Source organism: Lissotriton helveticus, chromosome 2_1, assembly GCF_964261635.1.
Source record: "Lissotriton helveticus chromosome 2_1, aLisHel1.1, whole genome shotgun sequence".
In the NCBI taxonomy this organism is placed as follows: Eukaryota; Metazoa; Chordata; class Amphibia; order Caudata; family Salamandridae; genus Lissotriton; species Lissotriton helveticus.
Genome location: NC_136059.1, coordinates 58,164,202 through 58,183,393, shown reverse-complemented (window position 1 = coordinate 58,183,393; position 19,192 = coordinate 58,164,202).

Here is a 19,192-nt window from a genome sequence, read left to right as displayed (position 1 = left end):
AAATCAGGGTTTCTTCCAACAATTAGCCTTCATACAGCACCCAAGCCAGTGTCCATACATCATCTCTGCCAGTCTGTGTCACCATTGCCAGTGTCTATTCATCATCTCTGCCAGTCTCTGTAACCCATGCCTGTGTCTATAAATCATCTGTGCCAGTCTGTGTCTCCCATGCCGGTGTCTATAAATCATCTGTGCCAATCTGTCACCCATGACAGTGTCTATACTACATCTCTGCCAGTCTGTGTAACCCATACTGGTGTCTATACCTCATCAGTGGCAGCCTGTCACCCATGCCAGTGTCTATACATCATCTGTGCCAGTCTGTGTAACCCATGCCTGTGTCTATACTTCATCTCTGCCAGTCTGTGTAAACCATACTGCTGTATATACCTCATCAGTGCCAGTCTGTCACACATGCCAGTGTCTATACATCATCTGTGCCAGTCTGTGTCACCATTGCCAGTGTCTATATATCACTTGTGCCAGTCTGTGTAACCCATACCAGTGTCTATTCATCATCTGTGTCAGTCTGTGTGTCATCCATGCAAGTGTCTATACATCATCTATGCCAGTCTGTGTCACACATGCCAGTGTCTACACCTCATCAGTGCCAGTCTGTTACCCATGCCAGTGTCTATACATCATCTGTGCCAGTCTGTGTCACACATGCCAGTGTCTATGCATCATTTGTGCCAGTCTGTGAAACCCATGCAAGTGTCTATACATCATCTGTGCCAGTCTGTGTCACCCATGCCAGTGTCTATACATCATCCATGTCTCCCATGCTAGTGTCTATACATCATCTGTGCCAGTCTGTCACTCATGCCAGTGTCTATACATCATCTGTGTCAGTCTGTCACCCATGCCAGTGTCTATACATCATCCATGTCTCACATGCCAGTGTCTATACATCATCTGTGCCAGTCTGTGTCACCCATACCAGTGTCTATATATAATCTATGCCAGTCCGTGTCACACATGCCTGAGTCTATACATCATCTGTGCCAGTCAGTGTCACCAATGCCAGTGTCTATACATAATTTGTGCCAGTCTGTGTCACCCACGCCAGTGTCTATAAATCATCTTTGCCAGTCTGTGTCACCCATGCCTGTGTCTATACATCATATGTGCCAGTCAGTGTCACCAATGCCAGTGTCTATACATAATTTGTGCCAGTCTGTGTCACCCACGCCTGTGTCTATAAATCATCTTTGCCAGTCAGTGTCACCCATGCCAGTGTCTATACATCATCTTTTCCAGTCAGTGTCACCCATGCCAGTGTCTATACATCATCTGTGCCAGTCTGTGTCACCCACGCCAGTGTCTATACATCATCTTTGCCAGTCAGTGTAACCCTTGCCAGTGTCTATACATCATCCATGCCCCTCTGTGTCACCCATGCCAGTGTCAATACATCATCTTTGCCAGTCAGTGCCACCCATGCCAGTGTCTATACATCTGTGCCCCTCTGTATCACCCATGCCAGTGTCTATACATCATCTGTGCCCCTCTGTGTCACCCATGCCAGTGTCTATACATCAGCTGTGCCAGTCTGTGTCACCCATGCCACCCTCTGAGCACTACTAATGGAACCAAGGTGGAGGTTCTTGCTTGTGAATGAAACACTTTTGGCTGAAAGTGTGCCAACCTGAGGATTTCAGAGCACAGTGAACCACTAACATCGGTCTTCAAATAGTGCATTTAAAGACAAAGGTATATTTATTTGTGAGCTCATTTTCAAAGGTTCTGTGATGAAAAAAAACTGTCATAAAAGTGGTTGGTTGATCACTGGCCAGAAAACAATCACCTCCCTGGAAGTCTGTAGGGAAAAACTGTACCAAAGGTAAGTGAGTGTCATTGCTGCCACATGATGTTCTTTTTGCTTCATCACAGTTGTGTCAGGCAGAAGCGTTCTTGTTTCATATTACCCACCTAAAATCCATGTCTGTTCTGTGTGAAGACTATGTTGTAGCCGGGGTTGGTACTGGGGTCCCTGCTCCCTGGATTGTGTACTTTCCGGGGGTGGTGTACACCTTCTCAAAGTCCAGCTGCCTCTTCACAAGTGTCTCATATGTGTCCTGGTGCTCGGAGACCTGTCAGGAGTTGGAACAAAACATAAACAAGAGTCAAATGGTGCCTAATCCTGGACACCAACAAAAATACTCAATGTAACCACTCCACTGTTAGGGACAGGGTGCAGACGAGAGTATGAGACTGTGTCACTCACTATCCATCACAGGTTTAAAGACTCAGTGTAGGAAGCTGGCTTTATATATACTATACCAACATGAGGTATAATGCCCACAGCATCCAGTGGTTCCCCAGAGGTAGGCAGAGGTAAAGTTAGATAGAACCTTACTCTCTATTTGTGGTAGTGTGGTTGAGCACTAAGGCAGTATCAGAGGACAGTGGTAAGAATGTGTTGTACACATTCTGTCAGGAAATGAATTCACACACTCAAAGACTGAACTTCAGACCAATTGTTTTTGTATAGAAATATTCATTTAGTTATTTTATTTCTAGAACCACGTAGGCTTGGCACAGGTAAGCAATAAATACTTTGCAGTAATAAATGATGATTGTAAAACAGTTCAATTGCAATTGTAAATGTACTATGGTTTGACTTACACTATTGTTTCAGAAAAATGCAATCATTTGTAGTCAAGTCAAGTCAATGTACTTTATTCGGTTTACTTGATATGAAACTATAAAAGTTGCAAGTTACAAAATACATTACAATCACAGGTTAAAATACACATATACAAACACAAACAAGATGTACACATTCCCCGAGTTTAAAACCATGGTGGTAGTGTAACTTCAAAGTTTACGAGATGAGGAGGGCAACATAAAAGATCCAATAAATAGTAAGAATTAAAAAGAAGAACCATAAAATACTTTAACCAATTCATTTAAAGTTCCGGACTTTTTCTGTACTTCAGTGAACATTTCAGAAAACCGGCCACAAAAGGAATACATTCAGGTTTTAACAGTTGCAAATAATAGAGAGCGGGACTTACTTGCACGAAATTTAACTTTTTTAAAATAGTTTTTAAATAAAAGATCCTGGGCATTTCATAACATTTACAAAAAAAACTGAAGTGCAGCAGATCCTGAGGAGACATATTCTCGCAGCCACAGTGTGCTAGCACTTTCCCTTTATGACATCCCATTGGGACAGCTAATAAGAGATGGAAGAGGTCCATTCTAAACCTGATTAGTAAGAATCGCTCGTAGGCTGGCAACGGCCATAGTAAATATGGTTCCAAATCTAAAGATGTTTTGAACATCATGTATTTACGAACACTGGGCTTCAGCAGTTCTCTCTTCTCTCTTTCCATTATTTTACGTAAGGTAAAGGAGTGTTTTACAAGCGCCACATCTTCTCTGGTAATGCAATCAGGTTTTAAAAACAAGTCCAAGCGTCCCAGCTCACTAAAACACATCTTTAAATATTTCAACCATGGAATGTTAATCATGTGAGCTAAACTGATGATCTCTTTAAGAAGTTTTTGTGTGAGATCAAGATGTTTGTTAAGCCAACATTGTAGCCAAAAAGTTAGGGGAAGCAAAGCCAAAATGTCGCAAATGAAAGGCATGCCGGTTTCTTCGTGTACTAGTAGATTCGTGGTCCCCTTTGGAACACACCATAACTGTTTTAAAAAATTGTTTTCCGTCGCCTGTAGACCCTCAAGTCCGGAATATCCCCATAGGTCACTCCCGTAGCTGGCTATAGATATGCTCTTAGCTCGATAGATCTTTAATATGGCAGCCACGGGGCGATTGCCCATTTTGGCTGCAAAGCCGTATAGCGCAGCGTTAGCCCTGGTGACCTCTCTCCTTTTCTTGTTTAAGAGTGCGATCCAATTGAGCCGATAATCTATTAGGATGGCCGGATACGAAAAGGTTGTGCATATTGGCACTCTGTCTCCATTCAACAAGAAAGGATACTGTCTTTTTGGGCGCAACCCTACCTGCGTCACATAGGACTTAAAGTTATTTATGGTCAGGACAATGCAAGTCATAAACCCATGGAAAGCAACAAGTAGGGTTTGTAACCCTTTCGGGGTACGAGCCATGAGGGCTGTGTCGTCTGCATATAGCAAGACGGGCAGGCCCCGCCGTCCCACATATGGGAAGTCAGCCCCTGTTTCTAATAGTGATCCTTCTAGGTCATTAATGTAGAGATTAAAAAGGAAAGGTGCCAATATACACCCCTGTTGCACCGCCCTTTCAGTATTAAAGTTCCTAGTTACCTTGAGGTCTATGGTATATCTGATGTTTGCCTTTGTATCTCTATGCAGATCCATCAGAAAGTCCACCAATTTTCACTCCACTCCCATGGCCCCCTTGGATTGTAACAACTTTCCCGCGATTGACGCAGTCAAAGCGGACGAAACGATCCATGAAGGCCATGTAGATGGTCCCTGAACGAGCAATGGTGTACTTTCCTAGGATCAGGTAGAGATTTAGGCATTGTGCCATGGTCGAGTGGCCTGGCCGGAACCCATACTGGATATCCGAGATGATCTTATTCTCCTCCGCCCAAGCAATCAGTCTCTTTAATATGACTCCCCCTATAACCTTTACAACAGAGTCAATCAGGGAGATTGGCCTATAGTTCATGTTACGCTTGCGGACTCCCTTTTTAAATACTGGCACAATTGTTGAGTCTCCCCAGGATGTTGGGCATCCTTCTTTAGCTGCGGCGTTACCCACCGCAGCCAGGATCGGAGCCCAAAAGGAGGGGCTTGATTTAAAATGGTCCGGGGGATGCCATCCAGGCCTGCGGCCTTCTTGTTTGTAAGGTTATTGATGCCCTACTCCATTTCATTCACAGAGAACACAACTACGTCCTTGCCTGAAATCTTTTCAGGCAGGTATGGTGGGATAAATGTGCTTTTAAAAATTTTAGCAAAGTGAGACACCCATTCGTCCTCCGTTATGTTGGTGCCCACTTCTTTAGCCCCTTCCGCTAAAAAAGGTGATCAGTTGATAATGCTCCAGAATCTGGAGCTACTAGATAGGGTCAGTGGATCTAGGAGCTCCCTCCAGATAGCTTCTTTCATCTCCATTTTTTGAGTAGCCAGAACTTTCTTATAATTTATCCGGAGTATGCCGTTCTGGGTTCTGTCCCTAGGTGTTTCTTTCAGTCCCGCCTTAAGATCTCTTGTGCCTTTAGAGCATAAAGGACAGAACCATTTGGGATCACTAAACACTCTGGGTTTCCCTGGGGCAGATAACATGCCTCCCACTTTGGAGGCAATCCCTTCAAAGGCTTTAAGAATTCCAGTAGCCGATGATTCATCGTGAAGGCAACAAGAAAGTTCTGCCGTGCAAACATCTTTGAATTTTTCATGAAAAAGGGACGGAATTACTTGGTTCTATTTTATCCACCGCCCACCATCAGTTGGTTGCAGCGTGTTAGTACCTAATACTAGACCCTTTTTCTTTATGATGCTCCCACCCATGGTCACACAGACTTGGTTGTGATCGCTATATACACTTGGGATTATTGAGAAACCCTGAAGGAGAGATAAGGTGGTTCTGGAAAGCAGTATATGGTCTACAAAGGATCAGCCTTCTCTACCTTTAAAGGTCGGTTCCCTTTGTTTACTGAGCAGAGAAGCATAACTCATTGCGGTGGACAAATCAAACTTGTTAAGCATGTCATTGAGAACATTTCCCTGTTTGGAATGCTCAAAATGAAGTCCCGATATCAGCGGGCAACCCAATGTTCCTAAATCATTAAACTTAGGGTCGCCGCATGGGTGCACGTTAAAGTCTCCTACAATAATAAGGTTCTTCCTAAAAAGTTGAACAAAATTATTCCACTCGGTAATCCCACAACCCTCTTCTTTATGGATGGATTTGTAAAAATGTATCACGTAAAGGCTGTTGTCTTTTTTCCCCAAGGAGATGGCCTGTATGTTTCTGTTTTCAAAAGGGATGACCCTGATGCTACATCTTAAGGTCAAGGAAGTAAAGATTGCCAAGCCTCCCATTTCTCTACCACTGTTTGCTCGAATTGCTGGGACAAAAATAGCTCTATACCCCACCAGCGAAATATTGCAGTTAACAAGCCACGTCTCTTGGAGACATATTATCGAGAAGTGGCTGGCAAACTGCACCCATAGGGGGTCAGAGACCTTTCCCGCCAGCCCCGCGATATTCCTAGAGAGTACATTGTGTTCCTGGATTGACTCATTTATACCCAAAGAATCATCGAAATGCTCCCCAGGGGAGACAGACATTATTTTTTCAGGGAGATTATCTTCCTGTGGCCCTACTCCTGGGGTGGGAACGGGTGTTTCCAGGTTTGGCTCCACAGACAGAAACTCCGATGCTGGGCTGTCATCTGAGAGATACCAATCAGAGGGTGAACTACTGCTATTTTCAGGGGCCAGTGTTTCTTGTTTCCCACGCAGTCAGTCACAGTCATTAAGGCCAGAAAGAGCTGCGTATCTATTTGGGCCCACTGGTAACAGGGAATAGCCATGTCCACCCCAAGTGTGGTCCCCATTTGGTCTCAAAGATAAGGGGCCCAACCTCGATTGATCTCTGTAGCAGAGTGACCTATCGTGTTGACTCATATTCCAGTTATCAGATCGACCTCAGGTCACCCTCCTGTAAAAGAAACCCAGTGGTAGTATCTCTATACCTTGGCCCCTGGAAGCTGTTCCTAAATCCACTTCCCTGAATATCCTTTCTACTGGTGCGGGACTGTTAAAATGTATCACTATACGGTCTCCCCTTCTCGATTTTCTAGAACTGCCCAGCCAGGATACTCGACGGGCCATGATAACGTTATACACAGCTGTATGTCCTTCTACAGTGTTGCGAGACAACCAGTGGATTACCTTATTTTTAAGTTGACTGTAATCCTCTTTAACTCCCTCAGGGAGGAGTGGTACGTTTCCCAGTAAAATTTCCAATGGGGTAGATTGTGGGGGTAGGTCAATAACGGGGAGGTTTTCCACGCTTCTAGTTGTCTTATCTATGCTTAAATTTCCTTTGACCTGTGTTAGTGGTGCTGTGCTATTTTTCCAATATTTTCGGTTTACCCCCTCAGCGCGTTCTTTTCCTTTATCTCCCGTTATTTTAGTTCTTTCAACCTCTGTGCTATGCTCTCTATTAGTTAGGTTGCATTGCTCCTCAACTACAGTAGTAGGAATTGGACGGGACATTGGTGGTGGACTTTTGTTGGACTCTGTGTGTTTTTATGGAATGTGAGGCAAGGCCCCTAGTTTTCATGCAGGCTGACAGACTTTCCAATGTATGAGTGTTTTAAAGGGTAGCCTTTTGTAACGTTCCCAGGTTCTCGTTTATTACCTTCAGTCTCTCTATGAGTGGAAGCATGAATGACTTTAATATCTGTTCTACTTGTGCTACGAGGCCTTCAGGGATATGGGATACTGGTATAGGGCGTTTAGGTGGCTGTAGGGTGGCATTGGAGATGGTTATTGTGGGTACGCTCTGCCGAGCATTGAGGGCATTAGCTGATGAGGAATTTACAGGGGGAGTTAAATTTGCCACAATTTTAGATGTTTTGGTTAACTTTGGACGTCTGCCCTTTTGTCGTCCCCCACCCCTCTTTCTTTTCCCGGGTTGTTTGGGGCATGTTACTGGGATTTTTGGTATGGGATCAACTAGGTCCTTTGTAGAACTTATTTCAGCAGGCCCACTTTCTACAGATGATATACTGCTGCCTAATGTGATGTTCACTGAGGAGATGGTGTTACACCCATCTAATCCTGTGTTCACTTCTGGCAAACTAGCCCCGCTATATCTCTGGCTGTCTGGTTGTTCTGGGGTTACAGCATTCTTAATGTTGCCCAATGAGGACCGCTTCGAGCCAATAAATTCCAAAGATAGCCGCTTTTCGGTGAGGGCTATTTCGTGTTCTAAAACAACCTCGGCTCTGGTAATAAAGTTGTCTAGTGTCCCGGTAATACTGCCCCTTATAGTGTTTGACACTGTCTTCCTCCCCTTCCTAGATCGGTGTGCCATGGTCACTGATTATAAGGTCACTGGGTGAAAGCAAAACAAGTACCTGCAAATGAATCAGAAAACAGTTTCAACAGCCGTGTTCACAGGCAGATTCTCTAGCCTGTATTGAGGACATGTTAGAGGGGTGGCCCAGCCCGGCCTCCTCCGGCCTGCGACGGCCTCAGACGGTCCCGCCCTTGTCCCGGGCTTCTCCCGGGACGCTCCCGCGCAGCGGGTGGAATAGTTGATTATAAGACGTCAGCGGGTGGTGCTTAGACACGGCACCAGGTGAGTTTGCAGCCTAACGCATCCTGGGACTTCGAGTCCTTCCGTAGTTTAGCTTTGCATCAAGCAACCCAAGTTCACCAAAATAGAAACGGCAAGGGCTCCTTCAAATGCCCCGATATCCTCCTCATTAACCAAAATACAAAGACACCTCTCTGACGAAGCGGCGCCCACGAAGCGGCACCCGCGAAGCGTGTGCGGCGAGGCGTCATGAAGTGTCAGAGATGGTGGGCGGTGCTCAGACACGGCATCAGGTGAGTTTGCAGCCTGACGGATACTGGAACTTCAAGTCCTTCCGTAGTTTAGCTTTGCGCCGAGCAAACCAAGTTCACCAGAATAGAAACAGCAAGGGCTCCTTCACATGCCCCGATATCCTCCTCATTAACCAAAACACACAGACACCTCTCTGATGAAGCGGCGCCCACAAAGCGGCACCCGCGAAGCGTGTGCGGCGAGGCGTTATGAAGTGTCAGAGATGGTGGGCAGTGCTCAGACACGGCACCAGGTGAGTTCGCGGCTTGACGGATCCTGGGACTTCGAGTCCTTCCGTAGTTTAGCTTTGCGCCGAGCAACCCAGGTTCACCAGAATAGAAACGGCAAGGGCTCGTTCACATGCCCCGATATCCTCCTCATCAACCAAAACAAACAGACACCTCTCTGACGAAGCGGCACCCGCGACGCGGGTGCGGCGAGGCGTTATGAAGTGTCAGAGATGGTGGGCGGTGCTCAGGCACGGCACCAGGTGAGTTTGCAGCCTGACGGATCCTGGGACTTCGAGTTCTTCCGTAGTTTAGCTTTGCGCCGAGCAACCCAAGTTCACCAAAATAGAAACGGCAAGGGCTCATTCACATTCCCCAATATCCTCCTCGTTAACCAAAACACACAGACACCTCTCTGACGAAGTGGCACTTGTAAATACAATACATGGACTTGAATAGGATTTTCAGTAAAATAGCAGGTAAGTTATTTTGGATTACTTTTCTTACTCAGTGCTTTATGCCTGGATGCAGCGCTGGGACATTTCCTGTAAACAAGTGAGTAAAAGCGTTTTTGGTAAATTGTACAATTTAAAAGATATTCTTTAGGTTTCAAAATTCCACAATTAGAAACTTTTACAGAAAAAAGTGTCAATGTTATCCTATGGAGGAAAATATTGTTATCGGTTTTTAGGTAAGTATTCGATAGTGGGAGTTGAGGTTCTGGGGGTAGACTCAGGGGTCCCCCAGGGTCAGTGATGCACTCTTGTTGTACCCTCAGCAGCACTATGGCAGCTGGATGCAGAGTGCTGAGGCCCCATGTTATCAAGCGGGGGATAAGGGGGCTCTGGATCAGGTCAGGGGTCACTGGATCTCAGATCAGGATCACCAGAAGGACCTCTTCGTGGTGTTTGTCCAAAGGCTCGGGCTGGGGACGGCAGGTGCAGAGTGGGGCAGATTTGTGGTCTCCAGCTGCTGCCAGAGGTTGCAGTTGAACAAATCTGGTTTTCACAGGAGAAGCAGTCTTTGAACATGAAGGTAGGCTGGTCCTCTGGGGTTTTCACGGTTGCTGGCTACAGGACACACCAGGATTTCACAGAGCAGGTTTGAGGGGGAGACTGGCAGGTTGGGCTGGGGCCAAGTCAGTGGGTGTCCTCCTCTTGTTAGCTGCTGCACGGCTGTTTGGTCCTTCTTCTTATTTTCTTTTTGTTTCTTTTCTGGATCTAAACCTAGATTTAGGTGTGTTAGAGGTAGGTTAAAGGCAGGGACCAATGGGTCCTTTCCCTGGGGTAGGTACATCCCCTATTATGCCCCCCTCCAGTGGGAGAGGGCATGTGCCTGTCCCTGGTTGGCTGAGTCCCCCCATCTTCAAGATGGCGTGGACTGAGAGTTGTGCTTCACCTTGCCTTTCTCACCTGAGCGGTGGAGTTGGCAGAGGTGGTAACACCTCTCTTCATCACTTGTTTTTTCTGCAGGTTCTACTGCCCAAGTTGGGGGTCCAAACGATTGGGGACAAGTTGCATTGGGAAGCTCACAAAGGCAGCAAGCCTTTGAAGCTTCCCCTTCGTGAACCCTGCTCATCCTGGGGGCGGAGGCTTGGCACCTCGTCCCAGGGTGTGCGATGTTTTAGGCCCCAGAGAGCAGCAGGCTCTCCACCCAGGGGTTCAGAGACATGTCTGGTGGTGGCAGCTAAAAGCAGCCACACAGCCTGGACAATAGTGGTGGGTTACTTTTCAGGGCAATCAAACAAGTGGGGGGGTGTGGCACTCTAAAGTTAGTCTGTTGTTCTAGGAAATTCAACTCGTGAGTCGGCTTAGGTGCTGATGGGATGCTCCCTCTGACCTGTCGGGAGTTGTCGGATAAATCAATGCTGTGTGCTGCCAATCTTGACAGGGTACCCAATCGCACTCCTTTTGGAGCTATCTTAATATTTCCAATGTTTATCTCTGGTGAATACAACTTTACTCAAAAGTATGCTCAAGAAAAAATGTGTTTTCACTCTGGTTTATTCATACGCCAGATATTCCTCTCAATTTATGCTGTTACATCACAGCTGTATATTTATGGTCTCATCGTTGTTTCAAAAGGTTCCAAAATGTAACGGAAATCCATGCAATAGATTCAAGTGTCCTCCAAACACCCAATGCATTTTGTGCGAATCGCACTTCATCAAGCTAAATACATTTCAATCTGTAAAAAGTAAAATAAAGCATTTGTCAAAGATGGGGAAGCAGGCCTGGGGCTAATGTTATTGGGATGATAAGGACTGTTACGGGACATGAGTGACAGGGTGAATTTGATAAGAACGAAAATGACAAAAGGTGCGTTTCTAAAGATTGTAGTAAAAGTGTTACGCGGGGATCATGCAGCGAGTTTAAGGAAAGAAATCGTGTTCACCTAAATAATAAAGAAGAAAATCCCTTTGTGATAACTTGATTGAATCAAGCGTGTGACATTGTGAATACGATCGGAAAAATAAATAAAGTAAATAAGATCGTGCTTGTGAAGGTGTTGTGAAAATGGCAGTGGATTAGTGCATACAGAGTACTGCGAACGCTGTGGGTTCAACAAAGTTACGAAGTAAGATTACCACCAAATGTCATAAACTTTAATCTGAACGATGATCATACAAGGCAACCGCATATCGCTTACCGGTGTTGTTCCACGCTTGGTCCGTGCAGTGACTTAACTCAAATGAGTTCAAACGGGCATGTGTTGTGCATGCGCCTACTGTATGGTTATCAGAGTTCCCTCCTCGCGACCAGGAAGTGTATATGCGGGTCGTTCAGATATTTATAAAATGTTGAATGAAAGATTAAATGAATAATGAAGTTAAATGAATCTCCGGTTTGTTAAACGGTACCTAAATGAGAGCAAATTGTAAAATTCCAAACATGGTACACCTCTTTCACGTTAACTATGGCGGATGGAGTTTAGAGATTGCGGCCATATTGTAAAGGTGTGTGCTAAACTCTATACTAAGGACCGTGAGGAAAATTAAAAGAAAAACAAAGTGTCATGGGAAAAAGTGAAGAGTAGGGTTGGGGGTCATCTAGTGGAGAGTATAATGAATAATCTAAAATTAGTGAAATGAAATAATATGTGAAGTGTGAAAGGAAAGAAATATTATAAATATAAAGGTGTAGTATGGTACTATTACATTACATCAACCAATGCAAGAATATATCAAACAATGTTAAATACATGATAAATACATGTTTGAGAACTCCATCTGGTGAAGTTACAGAAAGCAACTGTATTCAAGCCGTTCATTTAACCCTGTTGGCTTACATGAGTTCAATTTTTTATTCCAAAACATTTCACGTTGAAGCAATCTTTTTTTGTTGTCAGTGCCTAGTTTCACAGGAACACACTCCAAAATCATAAATCTAATTTGGCTGATGTTATGGCCGTTGGTGATGAAGTGTGCAGCTACCGGGGTTTTAATGGTCTTGTTTCTTATGGTGCTTTTATGCTCTGTCTTGCGTGTCTTTATCTTTCTCTCTCTTTTCCTTACATATGGAAGACCACATGGGCATTTTAATAGGTACACCACATTTTTAGAGTCACAGGTGGCATTGGTAAATAGTTCAATGGATTTTCCGGTTGTAGGATGGTTAATAGTGTTGCCACAAATTATATTGTTGCAATGTCCACAGTTTGCACATGGGATAGTGCCGGTGTACCTGTTAGTTCTGTTTCATGTTTCAGATTCAAGTAAATCCTTGAGATTTCTTGATCTTTGGTAAGCGAACAAAGGCTTTGTGAAAATTCCTTTAAAATCAGGTTCGTTTTCAATCATTTGCTAGTTTTTCAAGATGATTTTCTTTATCTGCTCACTTTTGCTCGAAAATTTGGACACAAAAACTGGTCTGTTTTGGTTGGTATCTTTGGGGTGTACTTTGAGTAATTCTGATTTAGTAATAGTTTGTGTTCTAGATCTCGCTTCATCCGAAATATTTTCTGGGTATTTGCGTTCACGAAATTTTGCAATCATCTGATTCATAAGTTTGATCATCCGATGATATTCTTTTCAATCTCAACAATTGAGAATAGGGTCGGTGACGTTTCAAAGACATCGGGTGACAGCTGTCAAAAATCAAAATAATATTCCTATCTGTGCTTTTGGTGTGGACATCTGTATGGAAGCAATTGTTCTCTAAGGATACTAGGACATCCAGGTATGGGATGGATCCTGTGTTAATAGAATGTGTAAACTAGATGTGATCATCAATGCCATTGATGTATTTGATAAAGTCTTCAATTTCTGTGGATGGTCCTTTCCATATAAGGAAGATATCATCTATGTATCTCCAAAATCTATGGATCTTGTTCTGCCATCTGGGATTCTCAAGGATGTAATCGAGTTCCAAGGGTTGCATAAAAAGATTCGCGTAGCAAGGGGCCGCACAATTCCCCATAGATGTCCCAGCTAATTGTTGAAAATATTCACCATTCCAAGAGAAATAGCTGTGTTACAAAGTAAAGTGTAACAGTTCTAAAAGAAACACTTTTAAATCTTGCTTTATATCATGGTCAATCAAAAAGGATTCTGTAGCTTCAATACCCCTGTTATGCGGAATCGACGTATATAGAGAACATACGTCTATAGTGCAGAGTGTATATTTCATGGTTACATCAAGTGACGTTTCATTTAATTTGGTAAGAAAACCTGTAGTGTCACGTAGGTATGTGGACATTTTCTTTACTAACGGTTGTAGGTGACGATCTAAATATTTTCCTGTGGGTTCATGGATGGAACCCCTTGTCGACACTATCGGTCTGAAGGGCGGTTTCATCAAGTTTTTATGTATCTTTGGCAGCATGTGAATACTCTGGATCTTTGGATGATCTTGAGTAGACATTTTTTGTCTTTGCCTGTGATGGTCCCCATCTCTACTGCTTTATTGATAATTGTATTCAAAATGTCATTGAATGAGGCCGTTGGATTGTTAACCCTGTTCCTCTCCTGATCTCACGCACACCCTCTCCCTTTCCAAGTCTCCCTGCACACCCTATCCCTCTCCTGGTTTCCTGCACAGCCTCTCCCTCTATTGGCTTCCTGCACACCCTCTCCTTCTCCTGGTCTTCCACACACCATCTCCCTCTCCTGGTCTCTTGCACACCCTCTCCCTCTGCTGGATTCCAGCACACTCTCTCCCTCTCCTGGTCTCCTGCACACCCACTCCCTCCCCTAATCTCTCACACACACCCTCACTCTCCTGGTATCACACACACCCTCTCCCTCTCCTGGTCTTCTGCACACCCTCTCCCTATCTTGGTCTTCTGCAAACCCTCTCCCTCTCCTTGTCTCCTCCACACCCTCTCCCTCTTTATGTCTCTCCCACACACTGTTTCCTTTTCCTGGTATCCCTCACACCGTCTCCTTCTCCTTATCTCACCCCCTTCTACTCCTAGTCTTCTGCACACCCTCTCACTCTTTTAGTCTCTCACACACCCTCTCCCTCTCCTGGATTCACACACACCCACTACCTCTCCTTGTCTCCTGCACACCCTCTCCCTCTCCTGGTCTCCTGCTCACCCTCTCCTGAGCAGCAGTTGTGTCATAGCTCCATTAAGTTTCAGACATGAACTGTCCATTCACCAGGAGACCTTTTCCGGGTATGACGCCAGGTGAGAGGCAGAGTTCTCACCTTAGCTAAGTGATACCACTAACTGAGTATCATCAGCATATGTGATGATCTGGATGCCAAAAGGTATTACTATGTCCGCCAGGGAACTCATGTAAACATTCAAATTTTCCTTAGTTCTTCCACCATTGTTACAAGCGCAGTCTCAGTGCCTTGCTGAGATCTGAACCCAGTCTTTGTGGGGTGAAAACAGTCATTGTTTTCTAGGAAGGTAGAGATTGTGGAATTTACCTACTTGGCCATTTTTTCTATTCCTGTGAGCAAAGATATTGGGTGGTATTTTGCTAGTTCCGCGGTGTCCATGTGAGGTTTTTTGAAAGAGCTCTAACTATAGCCTGCTTCCAAAGGGGGTAGTAGTCCCTTTTTTAAAGAAGCATTAACGACTTCTAAGATCACGGGTGCTACAGTCTCTGAAACTAACTCTAAAATTGTAGGGGGGCGACATCAGTAGGTGCTCTAGATTTCAGTTGGCTCAAAACCCCCTGGAGTGAGGTCAAATTCAATGGGGGATTGCTTCCATCAAATGGGTGGAAGAGCTAGATGAAGGTAGTGTCTGTAAGGATGTCGCTACAGGGAAAAGCTTGTAAATAGTTTATATTTTGCCATCAAAAAATTCTGTAATTAAATTGCAGCGTACAGGAATATCAGCAGTAACAATGGGAGTCGCAGGAGGAGTTAAAAGTGATTTAACAATCTTAAAAATCTCACAAGTGCAATTTGCTGCTAAAGTAATTCTTTTTTCATGGTAGAAGGAGTTGGCTGCTTTTATTTCAAGCTTATAGATCCTTATTCAAAGTCTATATTTCATTTTATTAGCATCTGTCAGATCTTTCTGCCAAATCCTCTCTAGCTTCTTGCTAGATTTCCTACATTCCCGCAGTTTGGGTGTATACCAGAGGTTGAAGTTGGCTGCTGATTTATTATGCGTGCTTATCTTTGGCAGAATAATGTTGAGTGATAATTTCATCTATCTATTGAGTTGATCATTGGCTGTTACTGGATGACAGTCTATGGTGGGAATAGTGTCTTCTAAAATAGATGTCCACGATTTGGTTGACAGTTTAGTCCTCACGCGTACATGCCTGATGCTTTTCTCAGCTGGAATGCAAGCATCTTACGCTGTCCATATGAATGGGATAAGGGAGTGGTCCGACCAAGGTAATGGAGTGGAATCCTTGACCAGTAGACTGGAGATATTAGAAAAAATATGGTCCAGTAGATGGCCTTTACTGTGGGTAGACCTGCTAACTAGTTGTAAGAGTTGGGGCATCTCCAGCCCTTCAATTACTTCCAGGACATCATCAAAATGCAAATTAAGGTCCCCAAGGAGGGTGAAATTGGGAAAAGAGCTATCCAATCCCGCTACAATATCAGGAAGCGCTTTGCAAAAATTGCCTAATGGACCTGGGGGGGGGGGCATACACTAAAATACATGAGAAAGTGCTGACATGGGATATACCGTGAGTGAAAAAAAGACTTTCACAGTCTTGTAGAGGATTCGAGGTGGTGCACCAACTAAATGTATCTTTGTAGATAATGGCTATTCTATCTCCTCTCCCTATTTCCCTATCAAGCCTCTGAATTCCGTAGCCCGGAGGTATGGCTTGAACGATAGCAGGGCCGGCATCTCCATTCAACCATGTCTCATTCAAAAAAAAGATACCAGCGTTTTCTTCTTCTAACAGTAGGTAGATTTTTACTGCTTGTTTGGATAATGACCGACAGTTCAGAAGCAACATTTTAAAAGCCTCTTTAGTAGGCGAGTCTGAGACCGTTTTTAACACATGTCAGAAAATAAAATGAAGATTCCACAATTTACATAGTGCGCTAATAAACCTATGTAGAGCACATGCTTTTGTGGATCTTTGGAGAGCCCACAATTCCCCCAGGAGCGACTATACTTCTTATTTCGACCCTCACAAATTTTTCTTCAGGATTGAAGAGAAAAACGTTGAGAGTCGGAACCTCCTAGAAACGTGAGCCTAAAAGTAGAACCATCCATGGAGTCAGACCGCGCCGATATCCCATTTGAGTTAGAATTAGGTGAAACCACCCCTCCGCAAAACAATAGAGAGTGAATGATCTTTTGGGAGACTAAGAGGAACCAAAATATTTCGATCCTAAAGGATATCAATCATTAAATAATGGAAAATAATATTGAGGGGACACTGCAGGCTCCTTTATTCAATGATTGATATCCTCTTGGATGGCTTCTCTGCAGCATCCTCCAAGGGAATCTCTTGAGGATTTTCTAAATACGAGGCAGATTGATATCTGAACTCCTCAGGTGGCATCAAAAACTGAGGGGGATATTCTCAAGGTAGAGGCGGTGAGAGGCGCTAGGTGTAAGACCAGGGTTGTTCTGTGCCTGCTTTAATTGCTGAATGATTTATTTATCCTCAACTGCAAATCATGTAGAAAAGCCACAGCCTGACAACAGCAAAGTCTGGGCTACCTCAACCCACCAACCTCTCAATGAGGCTGTCTCCTAACTACCACCAGTCCGCCGGCCAAAACTGCAGACACTTTGAGCTAGTCAAAGGAGATGTCTGATATATGTTTGGCTTGAGGGTCCGGAACAGCTAATAACTGCGATGTATCCTCATCATTTTTAAAATTGGGTGACAAAATCTGACCAACCATCCATGTAGACACCCGTTCCATCCATTCATACTCCTAGACACCAGCTCTATCCATCCTTCTAGACACCAGCTCTACCCATCCTTCTAGACACCAGCTCCATCCATCCTTCTAGACAACAGCTCCATCCATCCTTCTAGGCATCCACTTCATCCATCCTTCTAGACACCCTCTCCATCCATCCTTCTAGGCACCAGCTCCATCCATCCTTCTAGACACCAGCTCCATCCATCCTTCTAGACACCAGCTCCATCGTTCCTTCTATACACCAGCTCCATCCATCCTTCTAGACGCCAGCTCCATCCTTCCTTCTAGACACCAGCTCCATCCATCTTTCTTGACACCAGCTCCATCCATCCTTCTAGGCACCCACTCCATCCATCCTTCTAGGCACCCACTCCATCCATCCTTCTAGACACCCTCTCTATCCATCCTTCTAGACACCCTCTCCATCCATCCTTCTAGACACCAGCTCCATCCATCCATCCATCCTTCTAGACACGAGTTCCATCCAACCTTCTAGACACCCTCTCCATCCATCCTTCTAGAAACCAGCTCCAACCATCCTTCTAGACACCAGCTCCATCCATCCTTCTAGGCACCCAATCCATCCATCCTTCTAGACACCCTCTCCATCCATCCTTCTAGGCACCATCTCCATCCTTCCTTCTAGACAACAGCTCCATCCATCCTTCTAGACACCAGCTCCATCCATCCATCCATCCTTCTAGACACGAGTTCCATCCATCCTTCTAGACACCCTCTCCATCCATCCTTCTAGAAACCAGCTCCAACCATCCTTCTAGACACCAGCTCCATCCATCCTTCTAGGCACCCAATCCATCCATCCTTCTAGACACCCTCTCCATCCATCCTTCTAGGCACCATCTCCTTCCTTCCTTCTAGACAACAGCTCCATCCATCCTTCTAGACACCCTCTCCATCCATCCTTCTAGACACCCTCTCCATCTATCCTTCTAGGCACCAGCTCCATCCATCCTTCTAGACACCAGCTCCATCCATCCTTCTAGACACCCTCTCCATCCATCCTTCTAGACACCATCTCCATCCTTCCTTCTAGACACCAGCTCCATCCATCCTCCTAGACACCAGCTCCATCCATCCTTCTAGACACCAGCTCCATCCATCCTTCTAGGCATCCACTCGATCCATCCTTTTAGACACCCTCTCCATCCATCCTTCTAGGCACCAGCTCCATCCATCCTTCTAGACACCAGCTCCATCCATCCTTTTAGACACCAGCTCCATCCTTCCTTCTAGACACTAGCTCCATCCATCCTTCTAGGCACCAGCTACATCCTTCCTTCTAGACACCAGCTCCATCCATCCTTCTAGACACCCTCTCCATCCATCCTTCTAGGCACCCTCTCCATCCATCCTACTAGGCACCCGCTCCATCCATTCTTCTAGACACCAGCTCCATCCTTCCTTCTAGACACCAGCTCCATCCTTCTAGGCACCCACTCCATCCATCCTTCTAGACAACCTCTCCATCCATTCATCTATGCACCAGCTCCATCCATCCTTCCAGACACCAGCTCCATCCATCCTTCTAGGCACCCACTCCATCCATCCTTCTAGACAACCTCTCCATCCATCCTTCTAGACACCAGCTGCATCCATCCATCCACCCTTCTAGATACCAGTTCCATCCATCCTTCTAGACTCCAGCTCCATCCATCCTTCTAGACACCCTGTCCATCCATCCTTCTAGACACCAGCTCCATCCATCCATCCATCCTTCTAGACACCAGTTCCATCCATCCTTCCAGACACCCTCTCCATCCATCCTTCTAGACACCAGCTCCATCCTTCCTTCTAGACACCAGCTCCATCCATCCTTCTAGACACCAGCTCCATCCATCCTACTAGGCACCCGCTCCATCCATTCTTCTAGACATCCTCTCCATCCATCCTTCTATGCACCAGCTCCATCCATCCTTCCAGACACCAGCCCCATCCATCCTTCTAGGCACCCACTCCATCCATCCTTCTAGACACCCTCTCCATCCATCCTTCTAGACACCACCTACATCCATCCATCCACCCTTCTAGACACCAGTTCCATCCATCCTTCTAGACTCCAGCTCCATCCATCCTTCTATACACCCTCTCCATCCATCCTTCTAG